Raw genomic sequence first — 14735 nt, forward strand, 5'->3', positions numbered from 1 at the left:
TTTATTTTTGTATAAAAGTTGTTTTTTCCATGTATTGAAAGTGGCTTTTTGCGATTTTACAGGGCATTACACTTTGTGCGTCTCATTTGTTGCACCCAGAGGAATTTCATTCTACTTTGTTAACAAATACCTTGGGACGCTGGCTAAGCTTTTAACTTTCCAGAACACACTTCCATTTATATCCCTATCCCCATCCCCATCCCAACAGTTACCTTCTTTGAGTGTCTTATCTATACACACATATATATAATACAATTCACAAGTCATATGTCCTTTGTCACAACAATCAGGATTTATTGTCTATCCCTTTGTGCCAAATCCATGGTTGGTCACTAGCCAAATTTCTACCAGATATGTTTGAAAGGGATACACCTGATCTCAAAGAACACTTACTTACATCTGTATCTGTGCCTTTGTTCTCCAGCTGCATTACACACAGATGCAGAAACAGGAAACTACTTCAAGTTCATTTTGTAGCAGATGTCATGCAGAAGATGCATACTGCAACACATACAGACACACTTGGACATGCTTTCACTCTCATATTAACTTTTTTCTTTTAAGGTGAAGTACAGGACATTCTAGCTGAGTGTTACCAATATTAAAGCAGGACTAACTCTTAGCAGAGGATCATCCCAATCACATCACCATGACTACTACCCATTATAAGTTCCATCACAAAAACCACTACCATATGCATCTTTTATCTTTCCTCTAAAACCATGGCAACTAAATACTGTTATCACCAGTAATTCTGTCTGAGTGGTAAGCCTGGTCTCCCATCTTGTCCCACGTTGTCAATGCCTCTAGCTCCCTGCACACTTGCCCTTTCTGTTATTGTCACTATTACAACATTGGCTCAGATCTTGCTGCTATAAGATCTTTCTTCTTATAATAAGGCTCAAACACAGTAAGCACCATCCCAAAAGTGGTATCTTGCTACAAAGCAAATTTAGGGGGAGGTTTAGTACACTACTGAATCTAAGCTTCCTACCAGATCTTCCCCAAATGCATTATCACTTCACAAAGCTGTTACTGGAACTGATGGTCTAGCTTGGTAGGTGACTTGAACCTGCTGTGCAGCACAAACAGGCATAAGGATAGAAGGGACTATGCATAGTACGATTGTGCAATTTGCAAGACTGTCTTTTTAGAGCACCACTATAGTCTGCAGTTTCCAAACACATGTTGTTCGTAAAACATAGGTAGGTCATTCACTGAAATGTAGCCTATTCCCAGCATAAGATGCATATTAACTTTCTTTTAAAATAACTATTGGGAAAATTTCCAGGGCAGAGGAAGCTGCATAGCATTTTTATGGTTTGTTACAACAAAAAGGGATCCTGAGTACATGCTGCTTCACTTATCTCACAGCAGTGGCCCAGAAAGTTCTTTTCCCCAAGAGCTCCACCCTGCTTTGACTAGAATTGCTCAAAAGAAAATGGAGGATATTCCTTCTGAAAGTGCAGAGGAAGGCACACGCTTAAATTTTTGCATTAATTCGCCTCACCATTGCAAGTAGCTGCTCACTTCCAGAGCACAACTGCAACATGACCTGACTGCAGGATGCCAAAGACTCCAGCTCTGCCCAGACTCTGACAGCTCTGCAAGAAGCTTTGCTACCACCTGTACTACACAAGATAGGCACAAAACTGCTTAAGAAAAGGAAGAAAGGAAAAAAAAAAAAAAAAAAAAAAGTAATTCCACTGTGTCACGTGTAATATTTTGGAAAGAGTCAGGATGAATTAGCACTGCTTCAATGGTTTCTGTCAATGCAACAAGCATCCATCTACAATCTGCCAACATGGAGAAAGGAAAAAACATGTCCAGTTTGAGATGAAAGATAGAAAACTATGCTCAAAAGACGACTACTTTTTCCTGCTAGGCACTCAAAGAACCACAACAGAGAGGTGCTTCAGTTTTTCTGCTGTGGTTCAAGCAGTGACACCAAACTGTGGACAAAATGGAGAGGTGCTGAGTATCACAGGCAAAACTGAGAAGTCTGAACTTCATACGTTTCTCTCCTGCATTTTCTCACAACCTCCAATATTATTACAGTGACGCACAACACTAGAAAATATAATTGTCATAGTGATTACTTACAGCCATTACCTTAAGCTTTAAAATGCTCCTTTCAAATTGAACAATGTTTTTTCAAAGTCAACAGCTGGGTTCACAGCTTGAAAGCAACAGTTAAGATAAATTAAATAAAAAGAGTAATAAAATCACAGACTAAATTTAATTTCTGAGACATATGCAAACTTCAGCAAAACCTTTAAAATATCTTTTAAAAACATCCAGAGAAACAAAAGTCAATACAACCAATAATTATACTATGCTCATTAATAAGAATATGATATATGAACACAAATAACTACACACACTTCTAAATATACTTAAAACAGAGCACAAAAAAATGAAGCATTTACAGCCCATCTGGTGGCTAAATCAAAAAGAAGTTTCAAATGAGATCAGCAAGTCTTGTGAAGAATAAAAAAAATGTTCAGATGTATATTCTTCCTCTCAAGGTATACGTGTATATATACCTTTACATGCCTTTATATATCTTTTATATATACTCTCTATTTATATACATAAAGTGTGGTTAATAAAAATGACACTTTCATGACATGAGGGTAAAAAGACAATCTGGTGTATGCTCAAGGTCAGCATAGTGCCAGGAGCCTTTATCAGCTCTTGAAATGCACCACTAGAACAATAGGCAAGGCTTACATTTCTAGAGCATACAAGCTCATTTAAACGCTAAGAGACTTTTCTCTGGCCTGATCTTCTGTTTGCCATTAGAAGAACACTACTCACAATTCAAAAGGCCTCCCCTTCGCTAATAATAGTGTCAAAAATAAACATTCATTCTGATGAGGCAAAGAAACTTGATGAGTCATGGCATGGCTGAGTCTCTTTCACACTTTTCTAAGAAAGCCTTCCATTTAACACACCTTTCCAAACAGGCTGACTAACAGGTTGCCCATTTGCTTCTGTCCTTTATATTGTTATCAGCTATTCAATACCTTACATCCTATTGCAATTGAAGAAGAAAGCGGCACAAGAATCAAGAGTAAATATTCCACATTCTCTATAGCAGTTATTTCTTTCTGCCTTATCAGAAATGGTGTTTCTCATCAGTTCTTCCAGCTAGATGAAATCTTCCCAATGAGTTTTCCTTGCAACTCCTTCCAGTGGACCAACAGATTTGGTGTCATAGTTACACCACACATGCATATAAAATGGACAGATTGCAACAGACAGGTATACTCTGAGTCACACACCATTGCTGTTCATCACTTGCAAGAGACTCTGTGGCAGAAGTAAGGCATGAATTTTCAGACACCAACCTGACCAGACAGTTGGGTTTCAAAATGCAGGAAATGGTGAAAACACGAGCCTAGGACCTAAAGGTACGCCCAGACATCTGCCACCGATGTCACCAAAAACTGTACTAAAAATTGTACTAAGACCAAGCTACACAGCAGCTGTTTGTTAGTCACTGCTTTTAATATCCATTGGAATCTCTGGGTTGGTATCTATTTGTTACATAAATTGGCCAGACCCTACCTGCAAGCACAGACAAAATTTTTCCTTGGACTTGTCCCAAAAATAAAGACTCTGACAGTGTTTCATTACTAGCACACAAAGGTTCTTCACTTATTCACTTACTTCTCTTATAGACAAAAATCTTCCCCAAATGAAGATGGAAAATACATGAAATATGCACTGTTTTAGTGTTTTTTCTTCCTTCTTCGTAACTAAAAGTTTTGATTTTTTTTTTTGCTTTCTTTCAGGTTTATTCATGTTATTATTAAGTTTTAAGCTTTAACTATGATTTTTAGGAACATTTTTTTTTTTTGAAAAAACAAACTGTAATATCTAAATGAATATATATATCCTCCTACTTGCCAGAACCATTTGGAAATGGAAAAGTGCAGAAGCTGTTTTTTTATGATAAATTATCCCAGAATCTAGAGTAACTTTGGACATTATTTTGGTTTCCTATTTTTTAAGGAAAATATTATTTTATAATATAAAGGATTAAAGAAAATCAGAAAAGCGACAATTATGCAGATTAAATCCTAGGAGGGACAGTGTGTTCCCTTCTGAATCCCATAATTGTCTCATACATTCATCTACAAAGAAGCTGCAAAAAATATATCATCAGTTCCTGTCCAGACCCCCTGTGATCTCTATTTCTCTCAAGGAAAATACATGTCAGTTTTGCTCCAACACATTTTATCACTGAAAGAATAAAATAATTGCATGTGGCAGAATCCTGTGGGTATTAGGTAAGCAACCCAGACAAAAGTTCTGTATGATTCTTCTTCTATGTAAAGTTTCTGCATTGTGTTTAGTTTTGGTTAAAAACTGAAGTGAAATTTAACAAAAAAGATGCTGATATTGCCACATTAGCACAAGCTTAGACTGCAATAACAAATCAGAGCATAGCTGATCTATTACAATGCTCTGGATTATTTTGTGAAGCATATAGACCTGCATGCCTTATAGAAGCATTCATCCCACCAAACATAACTGGAGTATTCAGACAAATTACCGCTGTTGTCACAGTACTCCTTCCAATGCACAGGTTAGTGTATACTGACACGTGTGTAGCCTACACCCTCAACAGACTCCAGGATACTCGCACACTGCTCTCCACTGGCCCACAACAGTCCACAAACATGCGTTACTAATTCACCATCCAAGACTTCGAGAAAACACGTTGAAACTCCTGATCCTATCACTGTTCAGCCAGTGAATGTAGATGTTTCTGTCAAACAGAAAAGTGCTTCTGAAAGAGAAGGCTATGAACTGTGCACCATCACGACCATCTCTGTTACACTGCTGCTCACTTTCACTTCTTACATGCAATGACGATCCAATCCTCTTTTGCATGGCTCAGGCTTTACACAGTAGGTAATCAGGCTAGAATTTACACAGGGCTAATCAGGTCTGGGGTGCTATACAGTAGAGAAGCACAGAACGCAAGGCCAAAGGAAGACACAGGAAAGAGCAGATCTCATCACAGTGCTGTCTTCTCACTGACTGTGGAAGGGCAACAATCATGTATAAATAGAATTATAGATGCAAATAGGTAGCTTTGGAGCGTTCAAAAGCATGAAGTAAAACTGGAGGAGATTTAAACAGAGCTTTACACTGTACCTATTAGCAGCATATGTGATTAATAAAGAAAAAGGAGGAAGTAGCTGTATTTCTGGCACCAGTTGGCTTTAAAGCACTCAGTCACTTAAAAAATTTTCAGTTAGGTAATGACTAACTAGAAAGGTATCACAGAAGTTTGTGCAGTATTGTACTCCATGTACAAATGAAACTCAGAAATGTTTATAAACACACACTACAAAAAAGGTGAAAATATACTCAGAAGTTTGTGCCAATGGTAACGTTGAAGACCTAATCATCTCATTTTGGGAGACCAAATCACCTGAAAGAAACAGATTATGGTTTGGAACCAGGTTAAAATGCACAAGGGGAGATTACAGAGCAACACAGAGAATTAACTCTTGACAACGCAACAGGAATTTGCCATGCAGCAAAAGTCATTCTTTCCAGATTGAAGTTCAGTGCAGACAGGATGTGCTCCAGCACCATGAACAGACTGAGAATCCCAAAAGCTACACCAGAACATCTAGGAAGAAAAAGGCCTGTGAAGCTCTGAGAATAGGGACTAATGTGGAAAGAAGAGATTAGCTAACTACTTGCTTGAGGAGTCAAAACCACTGTAAGTACATATTCAAAGGAAAAAGTATGTAAAAAGAAGATGCATCTCATTGCTTATAAGCAGAGACACCTCTGTGGAAGTGGATTACACCGAGTGTATTTCCTACACTTAGTGCATAAGCAAGATTTTGCCAAGCACCTTGAGAGCAAAAGGAGATGCTGACATATATTCAGTATGTGATTCACCTCACCAACCTTTATACAACTAAGCTAGTCTTCCAGTCTCTTTCTTTAGCCCAAGCAAAGAAATGGACAACACAGAGAACAGTCTTTTCTACATGCTTGCCTACCTCAAATATCCATCTCAGGCTGGGATGAATTGCTCTCAGAAGGCATCTTTCTCTCTTTTCACTCAAAAGAGAGCCCTAGAGTAGTTTAAGCTGGATGCCTAGTGGAGTCTAGTCTAGTCTTAATTCAAATGCCCCCTCCTAAGGTCCAGCTGAGACAGTGGAAAATGTACCCACTGCCATCAGCCATGGAAACAACACCTTTAGTCTGAACACTAAAAAGCTCTCTGAGAAAAATTCTCAACAAAGCACTGCAAAGGCAGGTGCAATAGATATTTGGTGCACCAATTATTGTAAAAACTTTGTTTCTTTCAATGTTGAAGGAGTTGTCTGCCATGTTTGCAAATATGAAGAAATCAAAGAAGATTCAAATTAATGTAAACAAAAGACAAATAATTTTTAATAGTAGTTTAATTTATAAAATTTCCATCCAGCAAAGGTAACTAAAATTAAATATATAACTAATGCTAAACACTGAAAGCATCTCAGCTGCATCTCAGCAGAGAAACACATGTCCCAGATGGATGTTACATAACATTCTTGGAAAAAGAATTGTTTTCCAGTGATTTCTGAAATTGGAACTGGGTGTGCTGTTATAGCCTGCTCCAGAAAGAACATCGCATGTCCTACACACACTGCAATGAAATGTATTCCAAAGTGCCAAGCATAACACTACCTTACCTCAGTTAAAGTTATTCCATCTAGTAATATCAGAGAAATTATGACAATATGTTGTTCTACATTAAAGTACATGACAGCGCTATTTGTGAGACTTGGCAGCTGCCGCTCTTGGTAGAGCAGATGGCAGTGATAAAAACACAATGTAGGGAACAGGTTGATAAAGACATACCCGTCATTACACTTTCACTTTACAACTACGCTCGACTGCAAGATACAATCGAAATGCATGGCTCTCAAGCAGGAGGAACTTGCTTATCTGAAGAAAATCACTCTTGTGTAACAATTAATTCTGTACATATTATTAATCTGTATCATCCATCTCCTGTCCACAGAAGCAGGAGAAGGCAGCCAGAAAAGACATCCAAAATCTTTGCAGTCTTATGTGTTCATTCTTTTGTTCTTCCAGAGCAAGAGACAACCATTCATCCTCTTTAGTGAATAGTCAGGGTCAGCCGTGACAACAGACACTTCTTTAACAATTAGCACTTCACACTCCCACCTAAGGACTAGAGGGCACTTTAATCTGTCTAGTCTCTCATTTTCATGTTTTGGGTTTCTTACATTAATTTAGTGCTCATAGAAAGTTTTTGTCCTGGATAGAGAAACAATCAATTTAACCTAAAACTCACATGGCAGGGCTGCTGCTGCAGTGCCAGCTTTTCCTCTGCTTCACCTCTGCCCCCAGGCACACAGACTTCGGCTGGCAGGCATTTCTCTGCTGAGATGACCAATAAAGGCATGCACCTCTCAGGACAGGCATGACAGTCTTCCTTATGCAGACTCCTGCAAGGAAATTGAGTTGCATCACTTCACAGAACCACCAAAATAGTCAAAAATCAATCACTACCAGCACAGCACAAGTAACTGACAGGCACAGCTTCAGGTGCGCTCAGCAGCAGGGTGGCTTATATGTCTGTGGCTGCCACTGGACATCAGTCTTACAGGGAGACCATTAAAACAGTGACATCAAACTAAACTACCTTCTATCCCCCTGTCAGAATCAATCCTCAGATGCCAGTCCTGCTTAGATTCATTCAATGAATGAACAAACTATTAGAAAACAATCAACTAGAATCAACTTAAAGTTCTAGCCAAAAATCTGATAGTTTCTGTAACAGAAAATCTAGGGCTGAGGTATGAACGTAAAATGCATATAATGTTCACTTTAATATATAACATCCAACCATGGGACTTGCTACAAGTTAGTTCCATCCTCGCTAAGTAATCAGAGCAATTAGCTTTGTAGTACGTGTGTTAGTTTAAAATGTCTGTAAACTAAATAATAAGTGCAATAAGAGTATTTGCATTATATATCCTTACAAGATGTTAGTGAAGACAAGATGTATTTTTGAAGATAACTGAAAATTAATCTGTAACAGTACAATAATTATTGATACTTTAATGTAATATTAATGTAATGGTAATTAACACGCTAAAATATAACATGGCTGATAAACAAGTAATAGATATAGCTAAGTGCATATATAATTTAAACAGATTAGAAATAGACGATCATGTTTTAAGGCTTTGCACAGATAAAGACCTTTTATTCCTAGTAAGAAATTTCTCATATCTGTTACTCATTTTGCTTCTACTAAAATAAAGATTGTAAGCCTGACTATAACCTGTTAAGATATTCCAGTTGAAATTCTTATAGAAGATTAGTTATAATATTAAATTTAAATCTTGTGGGGTTTACTGTTCAAGCATACACTATATCCCCCAAAAAATCTCAGAAATGTCAGCTAACAGTTCAGGAAACAAATAATTAAAAAGACAGGCATTTAACTAGTTCATTGTTTATGAAATGGCAAAAAGCCTAGTAAAGAGGGCAGAGCTGACAAAATATGGAACCCCAAGAGCCTGTTAGAAGGTATGATTTATCAGAAAATGTTATTCAGCTGCCCAGCACTCCTCCTGCAGCAGTCAGAACTTGACATTTCCAATGGAAGGTGGCAACACTGATCTTCAGCATAACTGCTTATACTAATCTGTGAAGGAAATTAATTCTGTGATGATTTGAGAAGTGGATAAGTTAATTTATATCAGAAGCCTAACAGCTCTTAATTTGAATTCACAACTGCAAATATTATCATTTTCATTATCATCATGAAAATACTAGTTGTTAAAAATGTGATTACAAATCTTGGATTTCTACAAGCTCCACATCTCTCCCATGCCCTGAACTGGATACGCTCCACCTTGCAGGTTGTTTTTGTACTTGCAAGTTTTCCACTTGCAAGGCCTCATGCAGTTCTGGATCGATTGACTGCTCACCTGTCATGACAACACTCTCTCCTTCCTTTAATAGCCTCACTACAGTAACTGCTAGACCCTCTTTCCTTTGTACAAATTGGCAACAGAATACCACCACTGGCAACATAACACCACCTAGAGGCTAACTGTTTCTAGGTCCCATCTTCACCTACCATAGAGACACAGGTAATGCCAGCCTAATGGCACAAATCTTACTGTTTAATAACCGACAGCCTTCGAAATGTTCTGAACTAGACATTTAGTTTAGAAGAAATGCAGTCAGCATGGAATGTGCTAGGACTGTGAACTCAGACCCCTAAGAAGGAGGAAAGTATCTACACTGAATGGCAGCATGAACCACAAAACCAGTTCTGAAGAAAGACAGCAGAGAGCAAAAGGAGCAGAAGAGGAAAAAGCAGCTCTTGAAAGTTTTCAAGAGCCAAGCAACCCAGGAAGAGAGAAACAATAAATTGTTCAACATCCCTCTCCCAGCTGAAAAGGAGTCCTATTGTTCAACATAAACCAATATAAAACTGTGGAAGTTATCTTCTTTATGAAATGGGAAGGACATACGCCAAAAATGTAACTTTTGCTTCTGTTGTCATAAATTTGTTTTCATTTAAGACGAATTGCAACTACTGTGATGAGCACCACGTAAATTGCTGCTTAGGAAACCACCACCACTGAAAATCACAGTGGATGGAAATTCTAATTCTTGAGATGGGATTTCCCCATTAAGCTGCAACAATCGCTTCAAGACTTCCCTCATGAACTGCCACAATAAGGCCAGAAGTCTCCCAGAAAGCATTTTCCAATGACCCTCTCGCAAAGCACAGGTAATAGAGACAAATAACTTCTTTTGATAATCTCAGAGTGCAAGGCTGCCAAAAGGGGCATGGAGTTCCTGAGGAGCTGAGTGGCAGCCTTAAATCCTGCAGAGAAAAGAAAAAAATCTTTGGCACTTGTGCTCCTGCAATGGTTGTCTGCGAAATCATTCAGTATGAGAATATTCCTCATAAAAGCAACAAAAGAACTTGGGTCGCAAAGCATATGGGATTTGAGACAAGATGGTCCAGCAGTACAGTTTCCCCACACTTGGTCTCTTCAAGGACTGCTTTAGCCAACCTCATCCCCATTCACCTGTTCTACCAGTATTTGCTCTCTATTGGAGAGGCAGCCAACCAAGGCCACAGCAGCTCTCTGTGGTGCTCTGAATGTTTTCACTCACGTTGGCTCAGATCTGTAGGAGTGCTAGAATTAGACCCAGGACAGTGCCTGGAAACTCTCTTGCATTGTTGTATGTGATGTGGTTGTGGGGAGGGTTTCCTCTTTAACACAAATTCCAGATAAAGTCAATTCAGCTGATATTGTTTTGCCAATGAATAGTTCAAGTAATTTACAAGTCCCTTGTAGAGTTTATATATTTGGGGCATCTGTTCAGTTTTTATTACTTCTGGCCTTGGCTCCCGCACTCCTTCACAGATCAAATAACTTCTTTCCCTGCTTGCTAATTCAAACAGCTGGTTATTACTCACTAGACTCCTGCTATACTCGCCTGGGGAAGAATCATAAATAATTGTGTACAAGCAAACAGATGCCATCATTTTAAAAACTGATCCATCTAGTAGAAATGTCCCACTTAGGACTCAAGTGGTAAATCATTGAGCATGTGGCTTGATGTCATTTTAATAAAATCAAAAACAATGGCAGGACTGTTGATTAATTCAAATCAGTAAATGAAGAAAGAGTGTTATAAAAGAGAATAGTACTACAAATAAATAATTAAATTTTGAACAGGCCAAACACCTGCTCTTCCTACTGAAGACAAAGACAGGATAAGATATGCAGCATTTTTTCAATAATTAGTGCAACGGATCACTTTGACTTCCACTGAAGGAAAAATAACATCAAGTAACTGTGGGTTCTGAAATCTATGACCATAAAAAGAAGACAGAATATAGATGGTTTATCAGATCTTATTTTCCCTCTTAATGTTGTACTTGTTTTTTACAATACATAATTTCTTTTTGATTGTCAGTGCTAGGAAAGAGTGAACTGCCTGGTACAAACTTACAAAATACGCAGAACATAAAACACAAAATGCTTTGCGGACTACACTACAAGCAGTATTAGAAAAAGATTATTGGCAGCAGCTCTTCATTCCTGTTTTGTAAGGAGTTTTTTTCAGGGTTAGGCAGTTTGGCTTCCACATTTTCTTTAAAAAATGGCTCCTAATGAAAACAGTATGGGTTCCAGAAATGGCATAATTTGCAAGAAACTGGAACTCTCTTCCATATCAATTTTTCAAAAGTTATGCAGCTGACAATCTTTGTTCAGTGGCAATATGGAGCAAATTCACTTTGTTGACTGAGAATGGAAATGAGTAGCACTGAAGTCACTTGCCTCCTGGGTCAGACACCTCACAACAACAAATCTCTGTATTAATCATCAGACAGTGAAACTTCCTAAATCAGCTTTTGCAAGTCCATTTGCTTCCAATAAAGACATTTTCAACCAAATTATTAAAATGCATGTATGACATGCATTTGATATTATTTGAGGACCAAACGCCAAATAAACTACAATAAGACTTAATACGCACCTAAAAAACTATTTTGATCTGCTTAACAAATACACAACTCAGCAATTTCAAGATTATTGATGCTATACTAGCACTAAAAACCTTGTGCCAAAAACGTGACTAAGAAACATTAACTTTCCAGTGTATCCTCAAAGAGGGGCATTGAACCTCTCCTAATACTCTTGTAGCAGAGCAAAAGCAAAAACTAAAATCTGCTCCCAACTGCTTCTTCACCTACAGCAAAACTGATAAAGGTCACCAAGGTTTTAGTACCTCACCATTCCTTTAGAGAGAGGGCATGTTCAGAACAAGGTGTTACATGAAATATCAAAAAGAAAATCCAGATCTTCAAAAGGTAGTTCATGAAAAGATTTTTAATATTTGAACTAGAGAAACGATGATTTAAGAAGAATAATTTTAACCAACTTAAAGAGAAGTAAAATTTCATAAAAATGGCAATACAAATCGGACTGTCCGCAAACACAAGACTTGCAACATTTGCTAACACTGTAAATATCAAACACTGAACATGTTGCCTAATTAGAACCATTCCTTGCCAGTTAAACACTTTCTCATATAATAAATAGCTTATATTAACATTTAGTGATCAAGAGGGAACACATTCCAGATAAATAAGCTAAATCATAAAACCATAGCTCCAGAACAAATTTCAGGTGCCAAGAGCAAGGCAGTTAGAAGACAGTGAATGGATAAGCAATGGAACAGCAGGATAAGTCTGCAGAAAGTCTGGAGAATGACAAACAGAAGAACAAGGAGTCATTCAAACAAGACAGCAGGAGAATGGAGTGGAAGAGATTCACAAAAAGCAGTGACTCAAATCATCTAATTTTTATGAAAGCACTTACAACTAGGCTTCGAAAGAAGGAGAATGATTGCTCTCTCAATATTAAGGTTTATGGTTTTAACTTTTTCTGTAAAATTAAGACTTTGCACCAAGCCAAAGATTTGAATATCACATAGAAGATACCTTTAGAATATTTCATGAGCTACGAATTTCTTATTTCTTATTATTTGGCTTTATATTTGGATTTGTGATATTAACACATTCCTCAGAGCTGCTGAATTTTAATACTGACTACAAAGAAAATATGATTTTACTTAAGCGCTGACAACACATTTGGGGCACATTATCAAATCAAGGTGCGGCTGAAAGATGCCATGCAATTACTTAAAATGTTTGTTAGGAGAACGAGCTGCATATTCAATACAAGAAATACACATTGTCTTCACAAAGAAAGCAAAAGCATGCAACATAAACCACCAAAAAGACATTGCCTTGCAGTGGTGTTCATCACCAACATTTCTAATTCCTCTCCTGTTAATCAGATCTGCACACAAGATAGGCTGTCTAATACTTGAGGTCAACATTGACCAGAATTTCTCCAGGTCTTCTGGTAGTCATCAGTTGTTATTATCAGTCCTAACTTTGGAACAGAGAGATTTCCAAAATTAAAACTGCTATTTTCCTCATACCATCATTGTACAGGTAACAGGGTAAACTGTAATACAAAGAGAACTGCATTTCATATATATGTTCTCCTTTAAAGCCAATAGCTGTACCAGTCATACAATTAACAAATTCCTGTACAACTGCAGGTGAAAGGCCCACATGACATTTATCCAGATTGAGGGTTGGTGAATATTACACTGCTTATGGAGACCTGAGCTTTAGATTCACTGATCCTTTAGCCTAACAAAACATCAGCAATGCTGCCGAATGGCTCCTTTTTCTTTACTACACGAAACCCCACACAACCCCTCCTTTATGTCCCTACAAGCATTTACAGCTGTGTCAGGAACCAGATCACAAGACTGATGCAGGCTCAGACAAACCCCATAAAAATGCACACTTTTTAACCTAAATCACTTCTGCATTCCGGCTGATTACACAGCCGCATCAGGGCTTGTGTTGCCAGGTGCCACAGAACCACCTGCCACACGCCAGCCCCACGAAGGACCCCCCCACAGGGCTCCCCTCGGGACAGGAGCCCCCCAGGACCCCCCCCCACAGGGCTCCCCTCGGGACAGGAGCCCCCAGGACCCCCCCCCCACAGGGCTCCCCTCGGGACAGGAGCCCCCCAGGACCCCCCCCCCCCACAGGGTGCCCCTCGGACAGGAGCCCTCCAGGACCCCCCCCCCCACAGGGCGCCCCTCGGGACAGGAGCCCCCCAGGACCCCCCCCCACAGGGCTCCCCTCGGGACAGGAGTCCCCAGGACCCCCCCCCCACAGGGCTCCCCTCGGGACAGGAGTCCCCAGGACCCCCCCCCCCACAGGGCTCCCCTCGGGACAGGAGTCCCCAGGACCCCCCCCCCACAGGGCTCCCCTCGGGACAGGAGCCCCCCAGGACCCCCCCCCCCACAGGGTGCCCCTCGGACAGGAGCCCCCCAGGACCCCCCCCCCCACAGGGCGCCCCTCGGGACAGGAGCCCCCAGGACCCCCCCCCCACAGGGCGCCCCTCGGGACAGGAGCCCCCAGGACCCCCCCCCCCACAGGGCTCCCCTCGGGACAGGAGCCCCCCAGGACCCCCCCCCCCCCACAGGGCGCCCCTCGGGACAGGAGCCCCCAGGACCCCCCCCCCCACAGGGCTCCCCTCGGGACAGGAGCCCCCCAGGACCCCCCCCCCCCACAGGGCGCCCCTCGGGACAGGAGCCCCCAGGACTCCCCCCCCCCACAGGGCGCCCCTCGGACAGGAGCCCCCAGGACCCCTCTCCCCACAGTTGTGCAGGGGTTCCTGTGCCTCAACTTCAACTCCTGCGGGAAGGCCACGGTTCCAGAAGGCAGCGCCTTCCCCCGCGGCCCGGCCCGGCCCGGCCCCGCAGGCAGGACGCGGCTCCAGAAGCCGCGAAGGCGGCTGCTCCGCGAGCCGCTCCGCCGCCTGCGCCCAGGGCGGCAGCGCAGGGGGGCTGCGCACCGTCACCGCAAGCGTCCGAAGTGAAACTGTCACCTTCGCGCCCGCGGCGGGGCTCGTCTCCCCGCTCCGGGAACCAGCGCCTCAGAGAGCCTCGTCCGCCGGGCCGCCGCGGCGAGGGCCGGGGGCCGCCGGGGGCCGCCGCGCCTCCCGCTCCCGCCTCGCGCCCCCGCTCGAGCCACACCCCCGCCCCCGCCCCCGCCACGCCCCCCGCTCCCGCCACGCCCCCCGCTCGAGCCACGCCCCCGCCCC

General features: G+C 41.3%; 1 protein-coding gene across 1 annotated transcript in view; it reads right to left on the bottom strand.

The window, feature by feature from the left end:
- The window catches only part of LOC134147353 (uncharacterized), a 160167-nt gene extending 145539 nt beyond the window's left edge, over positions 1–14628 (bottom strand). Inside the window, exons 1-2 of the transcript XR_009959994.1 lie at positions 14520–14628; positions 7346–7499 (exon numbers count right to left, since the gene is read on the bottom strand). The gene's annotated coding sequence lies outside the window, so the exon portion shown is untranslated. The remainder of the gene's footprint in view (positions 1–7345; positions 7500–14519) is intronic.
- Positions 14629–14735: the final 107 nt, after the last annotated feature.

The sequence above is a fragment of the Rhea pennata genome, chromosome 15 (assembly GCF_028389875.1).
Source record: "Rhea pennata isolate bPtePen1 chromosome 15, bPtePen1.pri, whole genome shotgun sequence".
Classification (NCBI taxonomy): Eukaryota; Metazoa; Chordata; class Aves; order Rheiformes; family Rheidae; genus Rhea; species Rhea pennata.